Genomic DNA, 26195 nt, shown 5'->3' with positions numbered 1-26195 from the left:
TCAGAGCCGTGACGGGAAGAATCCGTCGGTTAGGTAGCTCGTCAGTTAGTTCTGGCTGGGCTGTGAGGGCGAGGACGGCCTCCTCTGTGCCGGGCTGCGGCCCCGCGTGTGGAGATGCGTGGAGATGCGTGGCTCACGAGGTCGAAAGGCAGAAGCGTTTTGACCCGAGTCCGACCCGTGCAGCGCTGGGGCTTCGTGCCTCCTTGCGTGCCTTCAGCTCAGCTGTGCCCCGCTCGCCTCTCCTCGGGGTCAGGATGTGTGGGCACAGCGCTGGGGAAGGCAGGGCGGCCCGCACCTTCCTGTGGGCTGTAGTTCACCTGGAGGTGCTGAGGTTGGTTTGCAGCGTGCTGGTTGGAATGCCTCGCTAATACAGGAATACCAGCGCTATCCTGAAGGACTTTGTGAGAATGAGATAGTCCCAGGTGTTGAAAGTTGGCCCCGGCTCTGGCATTGTGTCCACAGGGTGCAAACCCACACTCTGGCACGCTGGGTGTCTTCTCCATTCCCCTCACTTTATTGCAGCAATAAAATGTCAGAGGACCTGCAACAGAAACTGGACTTAGACCACGGCCCTCCGCGTTGCACTCTGGTGAAGGAGGGGGTTATCAGGCTTAGGGAGCTGTAAAATACATTCCTTTGAGCACGTGGGGGTGTTTATGCGTTCAGAACCAAAACTTACCTTCCAGGAAAAAAGTGAGTGTGGAGTATGTTATCTTGAGCACCACTGAGATGCTGGGCTGAGGAGTTCAAGAGGCTTCGCTCTCCTGGTTAAAGTCTTTGCGAACTTCTGGTATTTATTGTGTTCATCGCCTTTCTGTAGTAGTCCAGTTTATAATGTTGTAATTATAGAGTTATTTTGGGCCTGACTCTACAGTCTGTGTTTCTGGGAAGTAGTGTTTACTCATACAAATGGACTCAGTGTGCTGTGGCTGTTTGAACACGGGGTGAAGGATCGCACTGCGTTTCCCAGCCCATCGTGTGAAAGGTTTCTTACAGCACTGGGAACAGACCGTGCCAAGTTACTATTGCTGTTGTGTTAATGTATGGTAATGAGTGAAAAGATGTACCTCCCTAATAGGCTGACATGAAAACTCCAGGGTGTGGGTACCTGGAGGAGGATGTGGGAAGGCTTTTCCTTTCCTGGTGCTTGCCAGGAGCTGGCAGTTTTACAGCTGCTCCTGGGAGGGGCCAAGCATCTCTTATTTTCTCTGAATGCTGTGGAGCTATAGGAGGTCACCTGGGCTTTGGTGTGTTTGTTTCTCACCAGTGCATGTTTTATTAATGCTTGCATTGCCGTTTACTGAACTTAGCCCATGTCAGGAAGAAGCGATAAGAATCATTTATATAGACCAGAGCAGTTTAAAAGTGTTATAATATTTAATGTACTCTCCAGCATTGTGAGGATGCTCAACATTTCAAAATGTATATTTCCAGAGCTCCTTTCATTTTGTAAGCAAATGTAAATAGCTTAAAGGCCTACTGAACATCGTATTCTCTGTGTTATACTGGACCTTTAGTGCTAGCTTCTGCTGTCCTTGTGTATATACAGTTTTTAGTGCTTTTATGTGATCTTTTATAAGCTTTTAGCACAGTAGATTATATAAGCAAGGGAAATACAGGCTTAAATGCATAGCTTAGTGATGTCTTACCGTGTGACTGCAGAACCTGAATACTGGCAGACAAATCCAGCTCTTAACTTACAAATATCCCGACCTTTGGTATAAATTGTATGTTTTACATTCAGCCAGAAAAAAATTACCTTCTTGAGCTTCTAATACAAGTGCTGTTGTTTCGTTCTCTTAGTAGAGACTTCTCAATCTCATGCTGTGCTCAGATTTGTGTTACGTTACTGGTTGAGCTGGAAGTAGAACTGATGTTTGTAAACAACCCAAATTTAGAATGGTTTAATGAGATTCCATTTTTGCAAATTACTTCAGGTTGCTCTTGCATTTCAACTTGTGTGTGCAGCAGTCCTCTAGGAACATTCCAGTTTTCAGTCTGATCGGGACAGAATATTTAACAGTATTCAAAATGGAACTTCAGTGAATAACATCTCTGTGCTCTGATGCCTACGTACATAAGTACAGGTGCTCATGGTAAATGTAGGGAGATACTTCTTTCAGTTAGGAGTTTGTTTTATTAGACTCATTAATAGCACTGAATTTGCGTGCTGCAGTATTTGAATACTCACATTTGTGAGCTTTGGATTGTTTCTTAGGGGCTCTCAAGAGAACTTGCTGACTGCTGTGAGGCTGAGTTCAAAGCAGGTGTTGAACTGTGGTCTAGAGTTGAACCAGGGTTAGGTGTTGTGGTTTCCCACAGGTGTCCAGGCAGGAGCTGAGGCTGCCTGAGCATCTGTTCCTGGGTATAGTTCTATAAAGCCAGTGCTTTTGACTTGAATCCTGCAGTTGGTTTCACATTGTCCAAAGGCAGCCACTCAGGTTTGTTAGCAAAACTGCAGTTGTGGGACTAAGGCCAAGTGTGTGCTTGTATTTATTCTGTGCAGGCCAGTTGTGGTATTTAAGCTTCAGAACTTGAGTAACAGCAACAAAAAAATTCCTAACTAATTTGTCAGCTTTCCAGAGGTTTGAGATTTTAATGAGAAAATTGCATCACTGATGTATCTCTTGAAAAAATGCATGCTCAGAAATATTTCTTTGAGTAAATATTTGTTACATAAAAATGTTACCGATATTAATGAACAATTGTTTTCTGGAGGCTTCCTCTTTGCATGTCAGCAGCTTATGCAAATATTGTTTGGAAACTATTTAAGTGTACTGTGATGACCCATTAACGTCAGCTCATCGTTAGATCTTTAACATGTGTTTTAAACAGCTTAATATGACTGTAACTAATTACATAAATGGTGGCTAAGTACCAATTGCATATGCATGATATAGCCAGCTGTGGCCTACTTCATTCCCCATGGTCATTAGCAGACATTTAACTCAATTAAGGAAAAAAAAGATCTACACAGTGCATTATTTGGTGAAATCAAACCATATTTAGAATCATTTCATTGGAATAAATTTTTTGAACAGGAAATTAAAGTGATTATATCAGGTTATTTTCCTCCTTGATGTCTGTATTATATTTCTCAGTCTTTTGAATAATATCTCTCTGAATTGAAATTTTTAAGTATGAGATGTTTTGGTCCTCTGTTGGCACGTGTTCTGCAAGTGAGTTCTTCAGTGCAGCTGATAGGAAAGCAGAGTCAAGCTGACACAAAGTGTCATTCAGACGTTTTTGAAACTGAACCTTTTGGCCTGATGTGGCTCCATCGGTTAGATGGGGTTGCTCTATTTTTAAACTGGCACAAGCAAGCACAAAATCATTTTATTCCGTAATATTCATTGTCCTGAGATGATTTCAGAGCACATGAGCTGCAACTTGGACCTGCAGGTCAATTCAATAAGATACAGAGCTCTCTGATCAAGGAGAAAGCTTAATCAAATGCTTAATTTAAGCCTGTAATTAATTTGCTGCACTTCTTGGGAGAAAAGAACTGAAGGAGCTGCAGAAGGTCTGTTATAAACTCCCCTTCTCCAGGCTGTTAACATGGGGCAGCAGTTTTGTCTTTGAGATGAATGCTCTGGATGTTTGTGGTTTGTATCTCAGTTGTCTCCCTTTATGAATTATTCTTGCTGTACCTAAGATGAGTTATAACCTGTTTTCTACTTTGTGCTTGTGTTTGGAGACTGGGAGGAATGTATTGTAGAAAATAATGCCTTTTTTTTTTTTTTTTTTTTTTTTTTTAAAGAAGCTTTTTAATTGTCTAGACAAGCTTAGAGTTCAGGAGAATTGAGCAGGCTGCGGTATTAGCAAGGCTAAACTGGATCTGCTCGTAGCCGAATCGTTTAATGCAAACCTGTGATTACCACGCATTCCGTGACTGCTCAGTTCTTGCTGGAGGTGGATGCGCTTGCTTCCATTCACGTGCTGCGTCCACTAGATGGCAAGCAAGCTATGCATGATGGAACAAGATGAACTTGCATAATCTTTGCGCTCAATGCTTCCTCCGAGTGGCTTGTAGCACAGCAAAGTAGGTATCAGTAGTAAGCAAATGGAACAGTCTCTATACTGCTCACAAACAGCCTTGGCTTCCTCTCCTAAGAGTGTAAGTGCTGTTAGGAAGTTCATGTTGTTAAAATCCAAAAATGCCTTTGTTTTGGAAGTCAGCACTAGTAAGAAGCCAAGATCCTGGTGGAAGTCTTGTTGCAAACTTCAAATCCATTTTGGTTCCGGGGTTTTATAAGGTGAGTCACACCAAGAACGTGGTGTTTCAAATGACCACATTCTTATTATTCTTCCTGTTGTAATGTGTCAGATGGAGGATTAGCTGACAACAGGTGTACTCTGTTCCGAATGGATCAACTGGTTTTGCCTGAGGCTGTGTGTGGGTTCTGCAGCTGAGCAGAGCTTGTGCACGTCACTGATCGGACTGACGCTGGCAGGCTGATAACTCTCCCTTTGGTTTAGTATGCAGCATTTGTTGTGGGGTGGAAATAAAGACCCCATTTGGGTTCTGATGCTATTGCTGTACTAGGAACTAAAACTATGCCAGGTGTAAAATAGCTTTCTTATGGGTGTTTTCAGGGAACTTGAACATGTGTTTCAGTGCTGTCTTCACCTCTTCCTTCCTGCAGTTAGAATTTGATTATACTTTGGCAAAAAATCTACATTTCCACGTTATAAAGAAACTTGCAGCTCATCAATGCTCCTCTTTTGTGCAGTCTTGCTATAATGGGGAATTACCAGGAAAATGTCCAGGGAGACTATTAATAACTGCAAGAAAATGCTGTACCGTTCTTCATGTAACTTATCACTTTGCTGCTAGCATATTTAGAAGCTGTACTGATACCAAAAAAAGTATTCCGTTTCTATTTTTTGGTAACAAAAAGTGTGATTATTCCAAAATCATACATGGATATTTTTGGATTGAATCATGCTGAAATTTCTTTGCACGGACTCCTTATGAGCTTGCCTTCTGCTCTTATGTTCTGTTGCTATTCCTGAAAGCTGCTGGAGCTGAATGCAGCACTGCTCTGCCTGCCCACTCCTTGCTCCTAGACACCCACTGGCTAGTCAGTATGCTGGCACTGCTTTCTAGAAAGTGTGAGGGCAGTGATAGTTGATGCTCAACAATGCAAATGTCAGGAGCAATCCATACAGCTGTGATGTGGTAGGCCTGGTTCTGAACAGCTGAGCAGGTGTGCAGCCTGGTGGCACATGCTGAGCCTGTCCCCAGAGCAGTCTGCAAAGCAGATGATGTGGTGTCTGTCTCCTCTCCTGCAGTGGAGAGGGTTGGAGGCAGAAGATGGGGAGATTAGATGATGCTGCCAAGGGCTTTCTTGGAGATCTTGATGGAGAAGGTGATTGATCTGGTTGTCTGAAAGGTGGCAGATCCAGGGTCCAACTGCTACAGTTCCAATTGCATTGGGATAGGAAAAAAAGCACGGTTAGGGAAGTCAGAGTGGATTTTTTTTGGTCTTGATTAACTGTCTTCATTGAAGTCAATGCAGTTTCTGTGGATTTTGTGAAAGAGTTTGATGTGATCTTCATCATTTCTGCTCAGATTTCTGATACAAAAATAGAAACCTGTGGTCTGTATCACAAGGAACAATTGCTGGCCTTGTGGACAGGTGGGGTGGGGCAGCTCAAGTCCACTCTGTTCTGGGTGGTTTGCTCCAGGATGCACCAACTGCTGCCATGCTGACCATCACTGGGTTCCAGCTGTAGGGCTGTAACAGTATAATGTGATAACATGCATGATAAATAACCTTTTGAAGCTCTTTTTTTTCTTTTCTTTTCCTTAAAGAAGGCCTGTACGATACTGCTTGTCCAAAGTGGGGAAGAAAGCATGCAGTACATTTTCTTTTGATCAGTCTTTTCTATGAGATTCATGGCTGTTTGTTTAACAGCCTACCTCTTTTCCCCAGGCTTTGCTATGTAAGCCCCACAGCCTTTCTGCAGCACAACTCCTTTGCCATGAGATCTTTGTTCCTGGGAGTGTGACTGCTTTAGATCTCTCTATATCCCATGAATGATTCTTAAGGCAAAAAGAGAGTATTGCAGGTTATGCATGTAAGATTAGAACTGTGAAAGTCAATGTGACTATGACAACATGGCAAGGACTAACTAAGGAGAGAGCTGAAATAATCTCTTTGTTATAGTGGTCTATGTATTTATCATGGAATAATGCTGTGTAAAGGATAAAAGCATCCTTGACAGTCAAGGTCTGAGAACTGTGCTCACAGAAAACAAAAGATGAAAGATAGGCAGTGCGGTAGCAAATGGACAAGGAAATCATTAGCAACTGTGGTGAAAGTAGTTACTGCAAGAACTGCAGGCAAAGAGGCAAAAAGGGATACTTTATATCATTTGGTTTTCTTGAGTTGTGGGGAATTTTCCAGGACTTGGAGAGAACTATGGCAAGCATTGAGCATCATGTTGGGAATGACGTCCTAATGACTAAGCGCAATAGTCTATGTAATTGAGAATTTAGAGCCACACACTGCTTGGATTGATGGATAGCTTCTTAGAGAAATGAATATTTTGTTTTGGTGATTCACCAGCTAGCAGCTGGATATTTTTCCCAAAATATTCAGAAATATTCAGCTTACTAAATGCCACCAACAATTGGTGCTGTTGGAATTATGGTAACGGGTTAGTGTAAAATCATGTAAGATTTTGGTTAACTCTTTCTGTGTTTGTGGGCCAAACCCAAGTCTCTTTTCCAGCAGCAGCACAAAGCAGTTGGAAAGGCAGACTGAGTGGCTGGGTAATTCCACTTGGAGTGTCCAGACCATCAAAGTTCCTCAGTGTCGTGAGAACTGGAATTTAGTTTCTCCTTACGAGTTAGTCCTGGCTACCAGCACAGTTCACTGAGAAAGCAGCAAGGTGTGGACTGGGGTGATGCTGTAACTTGAATTCTGTTTGATGTTATGCTGCTGTGCCTCACACTGTGATCCAGGTTTTACCACGGCTGCTGTGGAATTGGAGATAAAGCTCCTGGCTGCTGCCCAGCCTGGAGGATCCAACGCACCTTGCACCAACTGCACCACAAATTTGAAGTTCTTTTTTTCCATGCAAGTATTGAATCTGCTTCTTTTTTTTTTTTTTTTTTTTTTTTTTTTTTTTTTTTTTTTTTCCTTTTCCATTTTCAGTTTTTCCTGCCCTCCTACAGCTACTGTTTTCCAATATAATAAATGAAAATACCTTGTAGAATAAACCAGCCACAAAAGCACACAAATTAACAGAAATTCATCTCCTGTTTTTAGCAAGCTGCTGTTATGTTCCCTTTCTTCGTGCCTTTTCTGCTTATTTTATGGCTCTTACTCATTGCAGTTTTACTCTGCACTACTTGGTATCAGATGTAATATTTTCTGTATCAAATTCAATGCTATAAAAATAGGCCCCAGAATAGAAAATACTTTAGAGTGGGGATGTTGTAGCTGAATTTGTCAGGCAATGTGTTGGAGAGTGGTGATCCCTTAATTCATCTGTCTGCAGAGGGAAGTTAGGCAGGTTTCTTCCTGATGTACTTTCACTCTTTCTATCTATTCGTGCTCACCTGTTTTCTGAGATCTTAGTGACTGTGTAGAAATACAGCATGACCTAAGTAGCTCAAATTCATTACAGCACAGTAATCATAGAGGAAGAGGGCTAGCAGATGCATTTTAATGATAGATAAGTGGCTTTTTATTTTTTATTATAGTGAGAAAGATTGGGTTAATTTTTTATTAAGTTAAGGCATTAGGTCTCCAGCATGCTTTGTATATTGTGATGTGAAATAATCTAGGAGCAGCATCCTTCCCACTCCTTCCTCTTGCTTTTATTGATTTAAGTGAGGCTCCTGGGCATCTAATGCTATCCTGATGCTTTAAGTTTTGTTCATGGAACTCCCCATGCATCATCAGCATGTTATTATGCTACTTGTTCTCTAGAGAAAATAATTAAGTGAATTACTAATGCATAAAACGCTCAAGTTAAAAAGCTTAAATATTCCATTTGATGCGGTTATATATAGCTTAATGTAATTTTTATCAGACCAAAATAAGTGCAGTATCTTCTTAGTCAGAATGCTTTGGCTTTCATCTCCATTAAATGGAATGCTAATTAGCAGTTGATTCCAATTTTCTCGAGGTTGCCATGTTGTTACATTCTTTAAACAAACTCAGGAAGTGAAAAAGGTCTACCCTGTATGTAAATTAAAGCTGATAATCAGAGATCTGTGCAATAGTGTTACTACTGTGCCTGAATGTAGACTTTGGAGCTGCAGCAATGAATAGTGTGCTATCATACTAGGGTTGCTAAAACAAGACAGGAACTGACTCTTTCGACAGATTTCCAGCAGCAGTTGCTCTGGAAGAAGGCACATTAGTTCTGCTGTAGTGTGTGAGCACTGATCCCATATGGGAGAGTGGCATGGGAAGGGGGGGGAAACATTTCCAGCAGAGCACTGCATATGTAGATGGCACAGTGCTGATGCCTGCTTCCTTCATAGTGCTCATTCTGTGATCAGTTTGATTTCATTCTTGTTATTTTCATGAATAGAAACAGTCTATAAATGCAGAACTTATACTCTGCAACTAACTTTATTTTGTAGCATGGTAAAAAAACCCAGCATATACTGTTGCTGTTACTTTGTACTGCTTACCAGGAAGAGACATAGATCAAAGCCTGTGGTGTATTGGCAGCGTCACCTTCCTATCCTCCTCTTAAATGTCTGTGTATTTTATAAATAAAATGTGCTGAAGTTAATGGTGTTGGCATTTACACCGACATCATACATCTTCATGCTTTGGCTCAGGGAAGAAAATAAGAAATAGTATATTGTTGATTCATGCTCCTTACACCTCGTTTTTGAACAGCAAAGGTTTTGAACAGTTTCGAAGCTATGACAGTTTCACAGCTTGAATCAATTTAGCAAATTACACGTTGTGAGAAGCTAAGAAGTTTTGGTCATCTTTAAAGTCCCTTCTGTGTAATTTTGTCTGTCCCCTTCCAGATACTTTTCTCACCTTGATGCAAATGATGGGCTTTAGGTCAGAGAAATCTACGGCTAATTAACATTTCTGGTCTTAGAGAGATGTGCAAACGTAAGAAGAAAATGGATATGCCAATGTTTCTCTAGCTGTGGAAAGCAGTGGAGTGTTACTGAGGTATCTTTGATCTGAATAAAAAGGGGGAACGTTGATTTTATCTAGAAATGAAATGGAAAGACCTTTTAGCACCTGGCAATTGACAGTTATAGAAGTAGTATGCAACATAGATATTTGTGGGAGATTTTAATATTGTGTATGAAATGATAAGGTTGATGTGCCAGTATTTTTGGACTCTAAAGTGAAAGCAGTTGAGTGCTTGTAAGAATATTGCAGTGTAACAAAAATACACCATGATAAATAATCATAATTTATTCTTGTTTCTCCAAGCTGACAATTCATTGTCTGTTTAAGGAGAAGGTCCTCAATGCACAATCCTCCTTCTTGCAATGCTTTTGTGGTTGTCTGCATGTGTAATGAAGCCCACTTGCATGGAGTCTAGTCTGAAGTCAGAGGCAAATTAGAAACTGACATTTTTTCCCCTCTAGTTATGTTTTAGGGCAAGAGAAGTAGTACATATCTTTCCAGAGCTGAAACCAGTTGGTAACAGTCAGGAAGTGGTATGTGCCAGTGAGTTTGTCTTTATTGTCAGCTCCTTAGGCTTGTAGAGTAGCATCTGGTTGTCCTGCCTTGATAAAAGTAGACATAAGGGATAGGTCCTGGGGGCTTTATTTGAGATGATATTTTGGAATTTGCCCATTGTATTCTCATCAGTGGTCCTGGAAATTTACATATTCCCTGTGATGAGACAGGAGAGCTGAGAAAGCACACAGGTGGGCAGGAGATCATACCCATTGTAAGCTATCTCCTTGCTTTTCTCTTTATTATCTAGTATAAATATTTGTGTAAGTATAAATATATGCATAAGTATTGACATAATGTAGAATAAATCATGTAAATAGCATTATGGTGCATAAAGCTAACATAGTAAATATCTCCTGCTTGGTTTATTTCGAGAAGATAATGCACAGAGATGGTCAGGTCCCACCTGGGTCTCAGTGCTGTACTCTTTTCCACTGGCTCACTCATGGCACTTGACTGCTCAGAACTTTACCTGGGCGCTGCTTTGCTGTTTAAGTGATTGAACAGCAGAACTTTGGTGTCATGTAATCCACCTCAATACAGTTACTATAAAAAATATCATCTTTTATTTCTTCAGGAACTGCTTTTTTTTTTTTTTTTTTTTTTTCCTCCTGTTTTCTTCCTCACCCATTTACTAATCCCCACCCTTGCATGCTTTTCACAGCAGCTGCGTCAGTAGCTTTCTAGGCAACATGAAGTCAGAGGAGGTTGGTTTGGGGACAAGTTTGCAATGTAAAGCTGCAGATCGCTGGGAGGTACTTAATCTGAGAGCAGTTTCCCAAGTTCCCCTAGAAGGTTCCATTCTGATTAACTGATAGAGCTGATACAGGTTTTTCATTTTATATTCAAATATTGCTTATCATTATTTTCTTATGTTAAAAAAAAAACAACTTCCAGGGGATCCTTTCTCTGTAGGTTTGTCCTTACAATCTGTGTAAGCATTACCACTCACCTGGAGTATTTTCAGCAGAGAACAGGGCAGGCAAACTGTTTCAGGCTCGTTTACTGGCACTCTTTTAACTTTCTGGGTGTCGCAATCACTGCTGACTTTGGAGAACTCAGGTCTTCAAATGATTTGAAGTCTAGAAATGACACTTACTTTGAATGTGTTATAAAGTGACAGCTAATGCATTTCAGTTATTCAGGAATATAATGTCAGATCCAAAAAAGATTCTAAGCGGGGTAAATTTAGCTATAGTGTAGGCTCTTCTGTCTAAAATCGTGATCTTAATGCTTCCTGAGACCTCAACTCAGGACACCTGAATCTGTAATTCTTTTGGGCAGAAATGACTATGAAAGATATTTAAGATTTATTATTCCTGGACTTCAGGATGAGATGATCTAGACCATAATACCCTAGTGATTCTTGAAGTCAGCTGTGAGAGGATAGCACTCAAAGGCCTTGTTCCTAGCAATGCTTCCATATTTCTGCTAGTTTTTTTCTGCTTACCCACTAACTTTTTTGCACGAAATGTGGGAGCAGTCAATAGTCAGCGCTTTCTTTTGAGAGATGTCAACCGTAAGCATTGTGTTACTTCACCTTGAGGCAGGACTTAAACCTGTTGTATGTGGGATATGAGCTGTAGAGCTGCAGGTGGAAAGAACACAGTGCTTAATGTTTGCAGCTTGTGGGGAGGAGTGTGAGTTGCCTTTCTTTTTAATTTAATTTTTTTTGAAAGAAAACCAGCAGGATTTAAGCAATGGAAGCTTTCTGTGAATGAGAGAGCAGCGTCTGAGTACTTGTTACCTCTGCAACTGTTTTTCATTAATACCAAGTAGTGGCAAGTTCCTATTATAAAGGTGGGTGCATCTGTGATGTTACCAGCCTCTTTATTTAAACATGAATTGCACCTATCAGTATGTATGCCCATGTCTTGTTCCAGACAGCTGTTTCATGCAGTGACTGCAGGACTTGCTGTATTTAGCATGTTGCTGTTTTGCATGCTGTTCCAAGGGGTCTCACGTTCCCTTCATTTTCCTACAGGATGTGGGTATCAGTGTATGTACACCTGTAAGTTGGTTGTTACTGTGCTTATGTTTTATATTTGTGGGTACTTTAGTGCATCCTTCCTCCTTTACTGTAGCCCATTTCACAAAGTGGCACCCTTCGTATTCTCTGCTTACTCAATCCTAGAATAAAGTTTAAGGCTTCTATGATTTTTTTCCTGTGCTGAGGAATTTTTCCTCTGCCAGGTATTTCTAATGTTTAAAGCCAAGTGAACATGTTGGGCAGTGCTGGCAGGCATCTGCCCTGTGTTATGAGAGAACCACCTTTGCTGCTGCGTGCAGGATCTGCTGTTCTCTGAGAGAAAATCTTTTGAAACTACAAGTAAATATGAGAAGGCTTTTAAAAGTGGCATGATATATTGCTGAGATTTATTTGACAGTACTGAAGTGTTTCTGGTAATGACAGTGTGTTGCTACATCAACTGAGACATTTGAGGCAGGTGTTACAGTTTCATTCGGACCCAAATTCCTGAAATGATTGGTAAGAGTACACTGTATTACAAGCCGTGTTTTAGGTAGCAAGTTCTATCTAGCTGGCATTTGTAGACTAGCTTTGTTTCTGATCCATTTCTTTGTATTAATTCAAAAACTCTCTGATATCACCAGTGAAAAAGGTAAAGAGATTCTTTACATTCCTGTGGTACTCAGCTCTGCAGTTATCCTTTCAAAGGATAACCATTTGTATTAGGAGAATATGAAGAATAGTTGTTAAGAGCCAGGAAAGCAGTTGAGAAGATCATAAAAGATAACCAAAGCCTGGTATATATGTATTTCAGAGTGGTGTTTACATAAAGTAATTGAAAGAGCAAATCAGCGTAGCTTCTGTAAAGTTAAATCATCTGTTTCCAACTTCTACAAGTTCTTGAAGGATTTGGTGAAACGCAGACTGAAAGACTAGAGTCTGAAAAAAAGGAAAAGACAAAAACTTGAGAGCTGTAATGTATTTAGAGATCTGAAGGGCTTTTGCTAAAGTAATTCATACAAAGTTATTAAGGAAAAAAGGGGTAACTAAGGCAGTTCTGCCAGTCACATAGAATGTGTGAGGAGTTGGGAAACTGAGTGTTAATGCTTTGGCTGGGAAAGTCTAGACAGAAGTCACATGCTGGGCCTATTTGGGACTTCATACACAGTGGGTATATTACTGTTATCCGTCTCTAGAGTAAGGGTGAAGAGTGGAATACCAATACTTTGTAATGTCATAAATTTATTTAAATTAGGCAATATTAGAGAAGATTACTTAGGGCTCCAGGAGAATGTAATAGAACTTCTTAATAAGATGTCAGATTAAATTCAATTTAGATGAGTGCATGGGAATTAAAATATAAATGACTTCTGCATGCTCAGAATTAGTTCTTAAGGACAGTGTGTGATATTATATTGGATTACTTGAGAAACAATATTTTGATTAGATAGCTAATTATATTAAAATGAGCAGTGAAGGCGTAGGTGTTTTAAAGTGGTAAGGGTAGGGATACTGATCCTGAACTATACCGATTCTATAAGGTGGTCCAGGTGCAGAAGGTCCTGCCAGGTGTGTGGCTTGATGCAACCACTGAAGTGTCACTCACAAGGACCAGTTTATTAAGCTAGTGTCTGGCTTGTAGATTTAAAAGTAATTCTCAACTGTTAATGCAAATTTTGGGTTTTTTTTTTTCACCTGAAAAGATAAAAATATTCCAGCCATATTAAGGCTATGGATTTTCCGAGGCTCATTCTTTTGACAGCAGACTTAAGAAATGTGAGGAGGTGCCTCCTTTCAGGTATGGACTCCTGAGCGGAGCGGGGGCATCACAGTCTGTAGACTTTGGAAGCTGAATGGAAAGTTCTCACCCCACTGGCAAAGCTTTAAATGGACAGCTTGTCGAGGTCTTTGACGCAGAATAGATCCGTACTGGAAACTGTCTTTGTTAATGTGTTCTGTTATACTAAACAGCTACAATAATCAACAAAACGTCATTCCACAGAGTCACAAAAACTAAATTTTCAAATTTGGGGTTGAGCTTTTATATGCACACATTAATTTGTCTACTTAAGTAATGGTCTGCTCACGAGGCATTGTTATATTTTTTCTCTGTTGGTTTATCAATATTTACCTATTGTGGGAAACTGTTGGAGAGGACTTCAGCTCTCTGCAGTCCTTCAGCAGCCTTCATGTAGCTCCTGTGATCCTGTTCATGTGTGATGTGAAATAGACCCTGTCAGCATCTGTTTATGCCTGGGCTGCAGTGGGACTGCTCTCCTTGCCAAGTGCTTAGCAGCAATTAATATGAAAACTCCTGTATTTTAGGGAGCAGAATCATCTCATTGGTCACAACCTGTTGTGTAGCTGTGTTTCACTGCTCCAGAGATGGTTGCATCAGCTCAAAGGGAGATCAGAAGTACAAGGATGGGAATGAATACTTGGGGCTGAGGCAGTGCCTCTCTTCTTTAGCGTCACAGTGCCCGTGTTCCTGGCTGAACCTACTTCTTTCCTACATAGCCCTCCCATGGTTGGCCTTGTGCTGTGGGCGGAGGTGCTGTGTCTGCTGCAGATAAAGACAGGCTGGGAGTTTTCCCTAGGGAAGTACTACCAGCTCTGTGTGTCCAGATGATAGGATTTTCCTGGACTTTCTGAGGAGAACCTTGTGTGAGGAGTTCCTAAATGTGAGAGCTGTTCAACAATTCATACCTCAACAGTTGTTGCCATTGGCAGCAGTTGTCTGGAGCTTCATACTTAGGTAGTTTTTCTCTCTTATTTATTTATTTATATATATATTTTGAGATGAGGCATGGCAGGTATTATCCTGGGGTCAAGTCATTATGTGGAATTATAACATAAGCAGGAAAGGAATATTTTTCCACTTTTCAGTTTCTTTCACTGTATATTTAGGCAAGCATGAAAAAGTGATTCTATTAATATCCAAAGCAATATGTTGTACCAGTATTGTCTATGAGCTAATTGTAATTTTAGATGTTGGTTAAAAACATAAGCAATATCTTTGTTATTCTCAGGCTTCTTCCCAAGTATCTTTTCCCATTTAAAAAATAAAACAAAAAACCAGAAACAAAACAAAACAACAACAACAAAAAAACCTGCCAGAACATGGCAAGAAATAAAGTATATTGACGTAAAGTAACCAGAACTGACTTTGCTGAGAAAAATACATGTTCGTTTGGGAATTACCCTGTTTATGTTGCTGTTCAGTCTCTGAACATGTCTGTGGTGAAATATGTACTTACATTTACAGAACTCTGAACAGTGTCTAACTGAGTTGCAGACTTATGTAGTTAATAAAAGAGCCAATTCTCTTCAGGCATCTTTGAATTCTTATTAAGTGTATAAGGTTCCTTTTGGGCTGCAGGTTTCTACGTGTTAGAAGCCTCAGGCTAAAGCAAAAAGTAAAGGGAGCTTGTATATGTTGGTAAGTGTAATGCAGGAAGGAAGATCGCTGTTTCTGCTGCCAGGGCTTCAGCTAATTCTGTTGCAAGTTGGTATTTCTTCTTCCCCATCATTTAAAAAGGGCAGGTAAGAAACACAACTTGAGGAGAACATCATTTTATTTCAAGCTCTCTCATGTAGGTAATGTACTTTTAGTTAGAAAAAACACTGGCGGGGGAAAGCAATTGCTGTTTCTTAATAGAAGTGCTTGTATGTCCTACACAGAAGTCTAATTGAGAATTTTCACTAGAATTAATGAGATCAGTTGTAGAAATGAAGCATGAGGAATGAATAAACAAGGCCTGAATGAACTGAGCCATACAGGAGTACTGTACTTGTCTTTCACAGCTTGAAAACTAAGACAAGGGGAAGTGATTTGAATATGGCAAAGCTTTTGTGTTAGAACTGGGAAGTGAATGCAGATCACTGATTCTTGACAATGTCTTCTGTCCCATTTGGAAACTTTTCATGAGCTTTTTATAATGCTTAGCAATAGTAAAAATCATTGCCATAGTTGTGATAAAAAGTGCACACTGACAACATTGTCTTATTTAAAACACAGAACTGAATCACGTGAAATAATGCAATAAAAATGTGCTTCTAAGTATGATACTCCTCACAGCAATACTGGTGTACTTGTGAAAGCTGCTACAATCAGATTTTTCTTTAGCTTGATTTGGATAGCATGTGACTGTAAAGATGCTCCTAAATGAAGTGCTGCTGTGGGCCTTCCTATTCTGCTTAATTGCTTTTGTTTCCAGGCCAAGTGGCTCTCCTGAATTCTACATTGTTTTCCTTTACCTATCTGATAGTAATTCCTCATGGAGGCCATCCCGTATAGTGGAAGGTAGGAGGGCATGTGGAAGCAGATGTTTTAAATCCGCTCACTGGTGGGTGGTTGAAGTGACATCAGATTTCACACCAGATAATTAGGGAATACCTGTGTGTCACCAGCAGTTCAGGCCAGGGCTGAATGCTTCTGGGTGCCCCACACATAGCAGCAGTTCCTGAAGCAGCTGCTGCTGTGAGTACATGTGTGAGAGTCCTCATCTAGAATGCAAACTGAGAAACTATTTTGGAACTGTATCACTGAAATACTATACAGGGATTGAGACGGGAGGAACAGAATCATTGTTCTGATAGAGACTTTACAGATAACAGGAACAGAAGAAGGAAAGCTCATGAAAGGTTGCAGGGCCTTATGGAGTGATTTGCAGAGAAATGGATGTGACAACACTAGTCAGTCTAAAAAAATAACAGCCCACAAGCTGAAACATTGCACAGCTTTTCCTTAACGCGTGGTGGTGAAGACAAACAGACGAATGTAGGAGGAATGAAATAGATCAGCTGTTAACACCTTCTTTGAAAGCAGTCTTAAAAGGGAATAAAATTACTTCTTAGTGCTTTTCAGAAATACTTTTTTCATCTTTTTGAAGAAGAAATTAAAGAAAATACCACTTGATACTAAAAAAAAAAGTTGCCCAATTCTGTGCATACTCTCACATAATAAAATGTTATGTCAAAACGACAAGTGTTAGTTGTGAGAACAGCTCTGTTTCAGCTCTATTTTTAACAAATGTGGTAAGATGACTTAACTGCCGTCAGCTATCACGACTTCGGCCTCCAATCCAGATCCATTTTGAGCAAAACTTTGAGGAGATGGACTTGATGCTGAAAGAGAAAACTAACCAGTTTGGGTCAGAGTGCTCCCGGTTTGAGGATTCTGTGCCAAAAACTCTCTGTAATGTTCTGCCCCGAGCTTACAAATCAACACCAGCATCTATAATTGTATTAGCAAGCAAAAAAGAGCACAGCATAAGTAGTCCTGATACAAGATGTCATGTAATGATGACTCCCATAAACAGATGATCCTATCAGTTTTCCAAATGCTAATGGCATGTTATTCACCTGATCTCCTCCCTAATTCTACAAGAACAAATGCTAGTATTGTTTTGGTTCTGTTTTTTAGAAAGGGAGGTGCCTCTTATGTAATGTTTCTATCAATAGGAATTGTAATGAAAGCAAAAGTAAAGGAAAAGCCTCAGTTCTCCATTAAATGAAGTTCTTATTTAGACTAAAGCATTTATTAAAAAAAATTATTTTTCTCATCTTTTAACTGCACATGTGAATATTCAGTTTATTTCTGTGAAAGGTATCCTGCTCACTAAATTCCTGGAACCACCATTATAAATTTTGGTGTCACAACGTTTGTTCACTTTGGACAATAATGCTTTTCTTACTATGTTTAACTTGTTCATGGTGACATTACTGGTTGAAAATGTTTTAGTGAATGATTTTCACCTATATAATGGAGTTAGTAACATTTTTTCTTTTCCTCATAGAAAGTCTCACAGCTTCTAGGGTATGCTGGGACCACTGAGCAATGTCTGTCTGTGACCCAGAATGGTACGTGCTAATGGGCTTGCAGATGACTTTGCTGGGAACAAAGTAGAGTTGGCCCTCAGCACTGACCACACAGCTGCTGGAAGCAGCATCAGTAAGCTGCAGGGATTCCTGACATTCAGGTAGGATTTGGCTTGGCTAATTGTGCCTCGCTGGAATTTATTGACACTTTGGTCATGGCCTCAGTGCAGCAAAAGTAAGCCTTTAGGAACAGGGCGTTTTCTGATTTAAAAGGATAACCTTCCTCTTACTGCTGCAAGCCTAGCAATGAGGAGCGGCTGCTTTGTGCACTGAAAGAAAAGATGGTTTGAAAAACAAGGCAACAGCGCAGTGTATCAGTAATTACACAAAGATCTGCTGAGTCAGCATTACTAGGTCAGATTCTGATGCCTTCTAACTTGCAATTACTTGACTTTGCAAGCTGACAGTGCTCTTCAGGATAGCCTGTGCATACAGTATGATCTGAAATTGAACAGTGGCCTTTCCTTCCCTGCAGTAGCCTAGACAGTCTGAACTTTCTAAAATGTACGTGTTTTTCTGGTATTTGAAAATCATGTGTTTTCTATGCTTTAAAAATAGTCCGTGTTTTTTTTCCAGGTTATTCATACTGTATGTTATCCTGAGAGCTGTCCTCTGTTTAAAACAAACAAGAAAAAAACAAAACTTTTTTAGTATTTTGTATAGTAACTGGCAATAAAATTAGGGAAATATTCTAGCTTACATAAGTAATCCACGCTGATGTTCTCATTCTTCATTTAAAAACATTCAATTCCACTTCTAAAGCTTTTTACATTATCTTGGCATCGTGCAGTGAGTAGCTAAGGGTATGAGTCTTGAGAAAACGTGTTGAAAAAAGAGTTCTGTTGTATTCATATAGAGTCTGGGCTGAGACCCAGGGGAGCAGAGAGCACCGTTCATTACATACTAGAGAAAATCTGTAGCTGATGTAAATTTTCACAGCTCAGTTGACTTCAGTGAAGCTGTGCTGATTTACAGGAGCTGAATCCTTTTTTTGCACAGTGGTTGTTTTCTCTTTGTTTATTTAAAAACCAGCTATGCTTTATATTGGGCTGAACCACAGAACAGCGTTCACTGACCTGGCTTCCTGTCCTCAGTGAAGTTCCTCTGCATTTACATTCATCAAACTGGGGTCCTATTCTGGTTCATTATATCAGTACAGTGGGCAATCCTTTCAATCCTTACTGCTCTGAGGCACTTTGGATCAAAGCTAGTTGAAATGTGAGCTATCAGGTATTTGGGGATTTCCCTGTGGAAGACCATCCTGGGAGACAGACACAGAATTAGGACAAGGGATTGTTTGATTGGGGAGTTTCTTAAAAGCATTTGCTAGAGTCCTGCTGTGCACAGGTGATTATGAACTGCTAGGTCATCAGCTAAGGGACTGATGTACTGTTGAGTATGCCTAAGGCTGTCCTGTATTGCTCTGGGACTGAGATGCGTGTGGAATTACTGAATAGCAGACTGTATGTGCCTGCTCTTACATGGGTACATCTCAGCTTAAATGAAAAACTTATTAGTCTGTGAATTATAATTTTTATGTGAAAACCTTGGATTTTCATATTTTCATTTTGACGAGTGCTGTTTTGTTTGCAAACCTGTTCAAGCACTGAGATGAGACTATTCTGGGGTGTGTTACTGCTAACTCAAACATGTGGCTTTGCCATTCATTAAACTCCACTCTATTGCATGAAAATGTTAGTTTATATGAAGTTCTATTGTGTGTCTATGGAATGGTATGTGTAGCCACATTGCAGTGTACTTCTGCTAATTGCATCGCAGTTACTGTGCCATCTGCAAACTACATGAGAGTTACAGAGGAAAGAACGTCCTTTTAATGCCATTGAAAGAAACTTGGGATATTTCATATTTTGTCTACTGCTGTTTAATTCTAATAAATTTTTGTACCTATTTCTAATACCAATAAAAAAGGCTTTTTAGGAGATCTTCATATTAATTTCTAATGGTTCAGCTGGTGTGCTATTAAACCTCTTGGCCAAGCATCTCACTTAGTGGAAGAAGACACTTAAAATATGAAATAATATACAGTCCAATATTTATTCATATGGGTTTTCAGTTTCAGTGTGTATCTGTCACATTACTGTCAAAGCCTATCATATGATGTACATCGTATTTTGGATGAAAACAAAATAATACTATAATGGATCCTATATTTACAGAATACTAAATAATAATGTACTGTCTTACACTGAGGTGAAAATTGTCCTTTATTCATTGTTATAGAATTGTAGAATCGCTCAGGTTGGAAGAGATCTTAAAGATGATGAGTCCAACCTGACCGTACCAGCCCAACTCTAACAACCCTCTGCTAAATTGTGTCCCTGAGCACCACATCCAAACAGTTTTTAAACACGCTCAGGGGTGGTGACTCAACCACCTCTGTGGGGAGCCCATCCCAGTGCTTAACAACCCTTTCTGTAAAGAAGTTTTTCCTGATATCCAATGTCTGATTCATGTTCTTTTTGTTTATTTCATATTGTAAAGCGATATAAATTGCTTACTTATTTAATAGCTGCTATTGTGAGCCTGAATTTGAATTTTCAGATGTCACTGAGGCATGAACGAGATTCTGCTGTTAGCACTCGTAGTGCTGTTCATTGAGGTGATGCTCAGTTTTAGGATAAACTGAGTTTGTTCTGCACTGATGGATTTATGGCCAGTCCATATAAATCAGTGCCTAATAGATTCTTTAAAATTTGCTCCTTTCCCATTTATTTGTCTAATTGTGTGGGCTGTGAAGATGGCAGTTCCTACTGCGTGGTTCTGGAGCTTTTGAGCACAGCACTTTGCTGTGCTTTCTATTGCACTATTGCATTACAGATGACGCTATAGGAAGAAGCATTGTGTCATTGGTTCTAGCTGTTTCATCCCAAAGAGTTACTTTTGTTCTATATTTTTTCATGTTTTAGTTGTTTTGACTGGAATGTGATTATTTCTCTCTCTGATGGGCATCCACTTACAAGCAAAAGGCAAAGAAAAGGTTTGGCTTAGCAGCTCTGTGCAGGAACATCAGCTACTTTTTGAGTGCTTTTAAATCCCTTAACAACCAGTGGTAGCAGTGTCCTAAAAGGAAGATTATTCAGATTTCTTCAAGTCCTGGTGTGATGACGGTACAGTAAAGCACTCATTAAATATAATGCTTGTACTTCAACTGTGGGTTATAAAAGCTACATGAGTCTACAGTCCCTCTCGATCAAAACATCTGTCTTTGTGTTCAATGAAAGTGCTTCTGGTTGTGAAGAAAACAGTGTTATGAAATGTGAGGACAGAATAATCACCTCTCTAATACGGCATTATGAAATGCCCTGTGTTGAGAGAGGCAGATTTGTACTTACTTTATCTTACGTGGGTGTAAGAGATAATGGCAGTGTAAATCTCAGTAGGATAATAACATGTGTGATTTAGAATCCCTTCATGAGTTTAATGCCATACAGAAATGGTTGTTTGTTTGTGTTAGTCCACGAGATGAGTATTTTCACTGGTTACAGTTTCCTTATCAATCACAGTAATCAATGGAACTAACGGTAAGGTTTTGGAATTTAAACATTCTTAGGATTATTTTATAGGAACAAAATGGTCCCATACTATTTTTAGTGTAGACTCCTAAAACACAGTGTTTCTTCAGTTGCCACTGTCTTTTACTTTAGGAACTGATGCTTTTTAGGAGTATGTGATGCTGTGATAATGAAGTGGAAGTGCAAGAAGAAATTAATATGCAAGGAAAAACATTTTACTACATCAATCTAGGCCCCAGACACGCACCTGCAGTAAAAATACAGTAGTGTTGTGAGACAGTTTGTATTATTAAACCTATTGCCAGCTGTTCATACCTGTAAAATGTAAAAGCTATTGTGTCAATGAGCTCTGCTCAGAGAGGCAGCATCAGAAGGCTTCTGAAGGCCTTTGCTGCTCTGGAAGAGAAGCTGGAAGATAGCATACCGCAGTTTGCTTGCTAAACTGAAACAGCTCACAAAAGAGCATCCTGCCTCTCCTGTGGGTTTGGCATTTCACCTCGCTCTCTGCACCTTGGTTTACTTGGGGGAGTAACAGAGCAGTACCAGGCTGCTGGAAGATCCCAGCTGATCCTGGCAAAAAGCACACGTTCCGCAGTTCTGCTCCGCAGTACTGTTGCTAGGAGTTAGCATTCAGTGTACGTCTCTTAATAGAGCCTCAGCATGTTTTTGTTCATCTCTGTTGAAATATTGCTTCTTGTGGGTGAGGATCCCCTCAGACAAGTGGTTCTTGTGATCATTTCTTCTTCAACTTGGAGTTACTTATTGGCTACTTTTAAAAAATGCTTTGCAATTGAATCAGATCCATTTTCTTTTTTATAGTTTGACAATGGTTTCTCTTTGAGGTTTGACACTCACATTACATCTGCAATTATATCTATCCTGGAGCTTGGTATTTGTTTCTGAGTGGAAGATCATTTTCCTTATCAGGAGACCACATAAAAGCGTCCCCCTGTAGGCTTGTTGCTGGTGTCTGTTGGAAGCACTTGGATGGCAGAAATGCTTCAGTGGTTTCTGGAACTTGACAGAATTTGAGAAATGATGATGAGTGGGAAGTGTGCTGTAGTACTCACTGCTTTAAATGCTTTTTTTTTTCATTCCCTCTTTTGCTGTAATCTTGGAGTATAAGAACTTTATTTTCAAAACTTGGTAGAAGTATTTCTTAAATATCCTTCAGCAGAGTGGGTGTGTGAAACACGCTGCAAAACTTCGTACTTCCCAGCAAGTGGGAAATGTGCTCCTGCACCCAGCAAACACACCGCTCAGCTATTGCTTGTGCTGCTGAGCTCTGTGCAGTGTCACTAAACCCGAGGGATGTTACCCTCTCATTTCCACCATACCCCATCTTTGTTCAAGTGACAGCGATGCTGCCAGTGATTCAGGAATGCATTCTTAATGAAACTGATCATTATAAACCAATGATAGAGAAAATAAATTTAACCGCGTGTTTTTCCTCCTAAAAAAAGATGCTCTCATAGCCATAGGCAGTTCTACTAAGCAAAACATTTTGTGCACTGTGCAGAAAATAGCCATGGTTTGCCTTAGATCCCGGGAAGCATGTTGAATAGGAGCGAGAGGTGAGGTGGAGCTGGGTGGAAGTGACAAGCCTGTGAAAATGTTCTGAAAGTACCTGGCCCGTTGTGCGCATTGCGTTATTGCACAAGCAAACTTTTATCCTTCATAAGTGAGCATATGTTTGTATATCACTGCTGGCAGGGCACAGCTCACAGAATTAGAAAAACTGGAGATGCCACCGTTGGAGACTGCAAATCTCTTTGGCTTTTTCCTAAAATGGAAATGGAGAATATTCTGATCTGCCTTTTGAACATTACCGTGGTACATCGTGGTTTGTGTCCAGGAATTAAACGAGACTGCTTCATGCTGTACTTACAGGTATTAGCTCTAACAGGAAATATTGCCAGAAAATGCTTCCAAACCATACTTCTCAGGGTCTGGAAGTGTTCCTCTTCCCTGATTCTTCAGTCCATCTCTGTTTTACAGCTGCAAATTGTGTATCTTAGTCTTTTAATCTGTTTCTATTTGTTCTATAAATGCATTAGAAGAAGAAAGATGCACGTTCCCTTCAATTTGTTAGAATTTTTGCAACATTTTCCTCTCACAATTGAATGTTATATTGAGCTGTTGTGCTTGACAGGGTTTAAAAAAAGCACACAGTAAAACAACAAAAAAAACTGTCTAAAAATTAATTGAGGAAGGCTTAATGAATAGCATTGTTTTTCCTTCTGCTTCTCTTTGTGATAATTAAAATGAGTTTTATTTTTGTACTGCAAGGAGACATACTGCATCAAGGCCAACAGAGTGTTTACAAAAGAGTGATGTATGAGCTCTGTGTGCCCATAAAATACAGTGAAGCAAGCTGACTTTGACTTCCTACAACTTTCTGTTATTACAGGTTTGTTTACTTGGGGACTGTGAAGGTTTATTCATATAATTGCCAGTGATGCTATTCATAATTGTGTCCAGGATCGACATAGTACAGCATTGATCAAACCCTCAGCAGCTTTGTTTTAAATCAAACATGAGATATTTGACAAGTTCATAACTGTCTACTATAGATTTTTTTTCCTGCTGTACTCCAGATATCCAAGCTAGAATTGCAAAAACAGTGAAGAGAGAACTCCAATTTACAAACCTGTCAATAATGGCAGTCAGAGCACTATCGCTGATGTAACGTACTGTAGGATTACGTGGGGGGATCTTGGCACAAATGATTTCTGTAGCACTTGTTACACATGAATTTTGCAAAGAATAACATTTATAATAATAACCATCTAATATGTTTCCTTGTGAAAATACAGGTCATACATTTCAGCTAGTGGTTCAACTTGAGAATTGGGATCTCATCTTTGGGTATTTTCTGTAGACAGTTCCTTTTTGTTCTTTCATCCATCCCAGGTTATGGTGCTTAATTTCACTTTTATAAGCCTTGTAATTGACTCTGTAGAAGAGCAGTTTGAGACCAGTTCACCAAGCAAGCTGTGGTGCTGTGAGTGACATATCTTCACTTCATTCCATTCTATCCGTCCTTACTCTTTGTATAGGCACTACCAGCTTTACTTCTGTGTCATGGTTAGAAAATACATTGCGTCACTGGCTGAGAACCAGTTCTCTAGGCAGCTCTTTACTCTAAATAATTGATAATTACTTCTTAAATAAGTTTAGTATTAAGAAAGATTTTTCCAATCGTTTATTCTACATAACTGTCGAGTATCCCTGTTTCTCAGAATCAGAAGCTTGTGTGATAGAGTTCAGAGCTTAAAACATGTTCAGAAAGATGTTGTTACCATTTGCTGTCAGTTGCTGGTAGGAGTATTTGATTTGACAAGACTTGTCTTCCCCCAGAACCTGTTGAGTACCAGAAAATATAATTAATTCTCTAAAAGTAAGTAATAATCCTTAATCAGATATTGCATGATTTTACTTAAAATCAATATTGAGATAGATGAATCATAGCATTAAAAGTTACACTATTAAAATCTACTTTTAAAATATTTTCTTGTTCTGTGGACTTTTCCGGGCCAGATTCATTCTAGGGGAAGTGTATCTGTTTTTTGAAATTGAGTGAACAGGAAAAAATGTATCTTGAGTCACGTCTGAGATGTTATCTCCTGGTGCCATTCTGCAACAGCTGAGAGAGCTGAATTGGATTTGATGTTAGGAAGTTTGAAAAGGAAAGGGTTATTGGCAGAGGGTTCACCAGCAGTGCTCTCATGCTTGGCACTCCTTGCTGCTTTGGTGCTGTAACAATCCAGTGACTTTTTGGGGTGCAGCAAAGCACTGTCTATTCAACTGACCTCTGTGAGCAAGGTGAGATGTTTCTTCTAAATTGTTTTGAATGAGTTTGAATGTTAATAGCTTTGTAGATTTTGTATATTAATATTGAAGTTTTATATTGCCATAGTCTTAATTAAAGGTGCCTTTTTATAGGCAATGAATCTGTGGAAGACAGGGAAAAAAACTGGCATTATCTGATTGCTCTTGTGCATTATCAACAGCATTTGGAGCCTGTATCTGAAGAACAGTTTTTGATGTTGCTCTGCATGTCAGGCTTCTCTGGCTGCTCGATAACATCCACCTTTCCAGCATCTCCTGCCTCCTTGTTTTAGTGTGTGTTTTAAAAAAAATTCTTAGCTTACTGTATTCTTTCTTGCAGATGAGTATAAGAATCTCTGAGCTGGAAAATCAGCTACCTTTCTTTGCTGGTGAGAGATGTTATATATAGAGCTGCTAAAACCTTGGCACCTGTAATTGTGCCAGACGTGAGCATGGCTGCAGCTGGACCCTGAATGGATTGATCTGTGACCTCTGCTCAGCACTCCTGAGAGAGTACAGCAGGAAGTTTCAAATTATAGTCACAGCATGTGATCCTTAAGCTATTCTAGAGTGTTAAACCCTTTGTCCTCTGCTAGAAGACCTGTAATTTGTACCAGCGTCAGAAGTCCCATGTAAGGATTGCAGGCTTTAGAAATGCTTTTCCCATCTCCTGTCCATGTTCACTCCCTGCACAGAGAATTAGACACAGCAGAACACAGGAGATGTCTAATAACAATGATAGCTTCCTCTGTGAATTCTTATTTGGGCTAACAAGTTTCTGTACCGCTGAAGTCACTAAGTTTTAAGGCTGGGTTTTTTCCACAAAGGTATGATGAAATGGGATTGCTAGAAACTTCTAACCAACACCCAGCCTAACATTCATGTTTTGATCCATCTTTAGTGAATGTACCTGTGTTCACACCACACTGCATTGCTTTGATTTGTTGCAGCACAGTATCCACTTGAGCTGTAGAGGACAGGATCATGTGTGACCTCAGTTTCAGCTTGAGGAGTTCTTTAAAACATTTAATCTGCTTTGTCAGATCAATGGAGAGATGTTTGCATAATGCAGCATAAAGAACTCATAGCATTACTTAAATCAGGTAGAGGAGTTAAAGTTAATTCTTACTTTGTTTACTATTCCAGCTTTATTAAACTGTAATCTCTTTTTAACATATTTAAAGAAGCTGCTTTCCATGTTCTGATTTGTCACTGTCCTGTTTATATGTAGTTACTTCCAAAGATATTTTAGGTGTTCTAAATTAAACTTGTCTTTTACCTCCTAACCTGCGTGCT

The 26195-nt window shown here is 39.7% G+C and overlaps 1 long non-coding RNA gene across 2 annotated transcripts in view; it reads left to right on the top strand.

The window, feature by feature from the left end:
* The window catches only part of LOC140258885 (uncharacterized), a 36148-nt gene that overhangs the window by 111 nt on the left and 9842 nt on the right, over positions 1–26195 (top strand). The gene's annotated exons all lie outside the window — the stretch shown is intronic.

The sequence above is a fragment of the Excalfactoria chinensis genome, chromosome 14, assembly GCF_039878825.1.
Source record: "Excalfactoria chinensis isolate bCotChi1 chromosome 14, bCotChi1.hap2, whole genome shotgun sequence".
In the NCBI taxonomy this organism is placed as follows: domain Eukaryota; kingdom Metazoa; phylum Chordata; class Aves; order Galliformes; family Phasianidae; genus Excalfactoria; species Excalfactoria chinensis.
The sequence above is the reverse complement of the archived record's forward strand: the minus strand, read 5'-3'. Positions and strand labels throughout refer to the sequence as shown.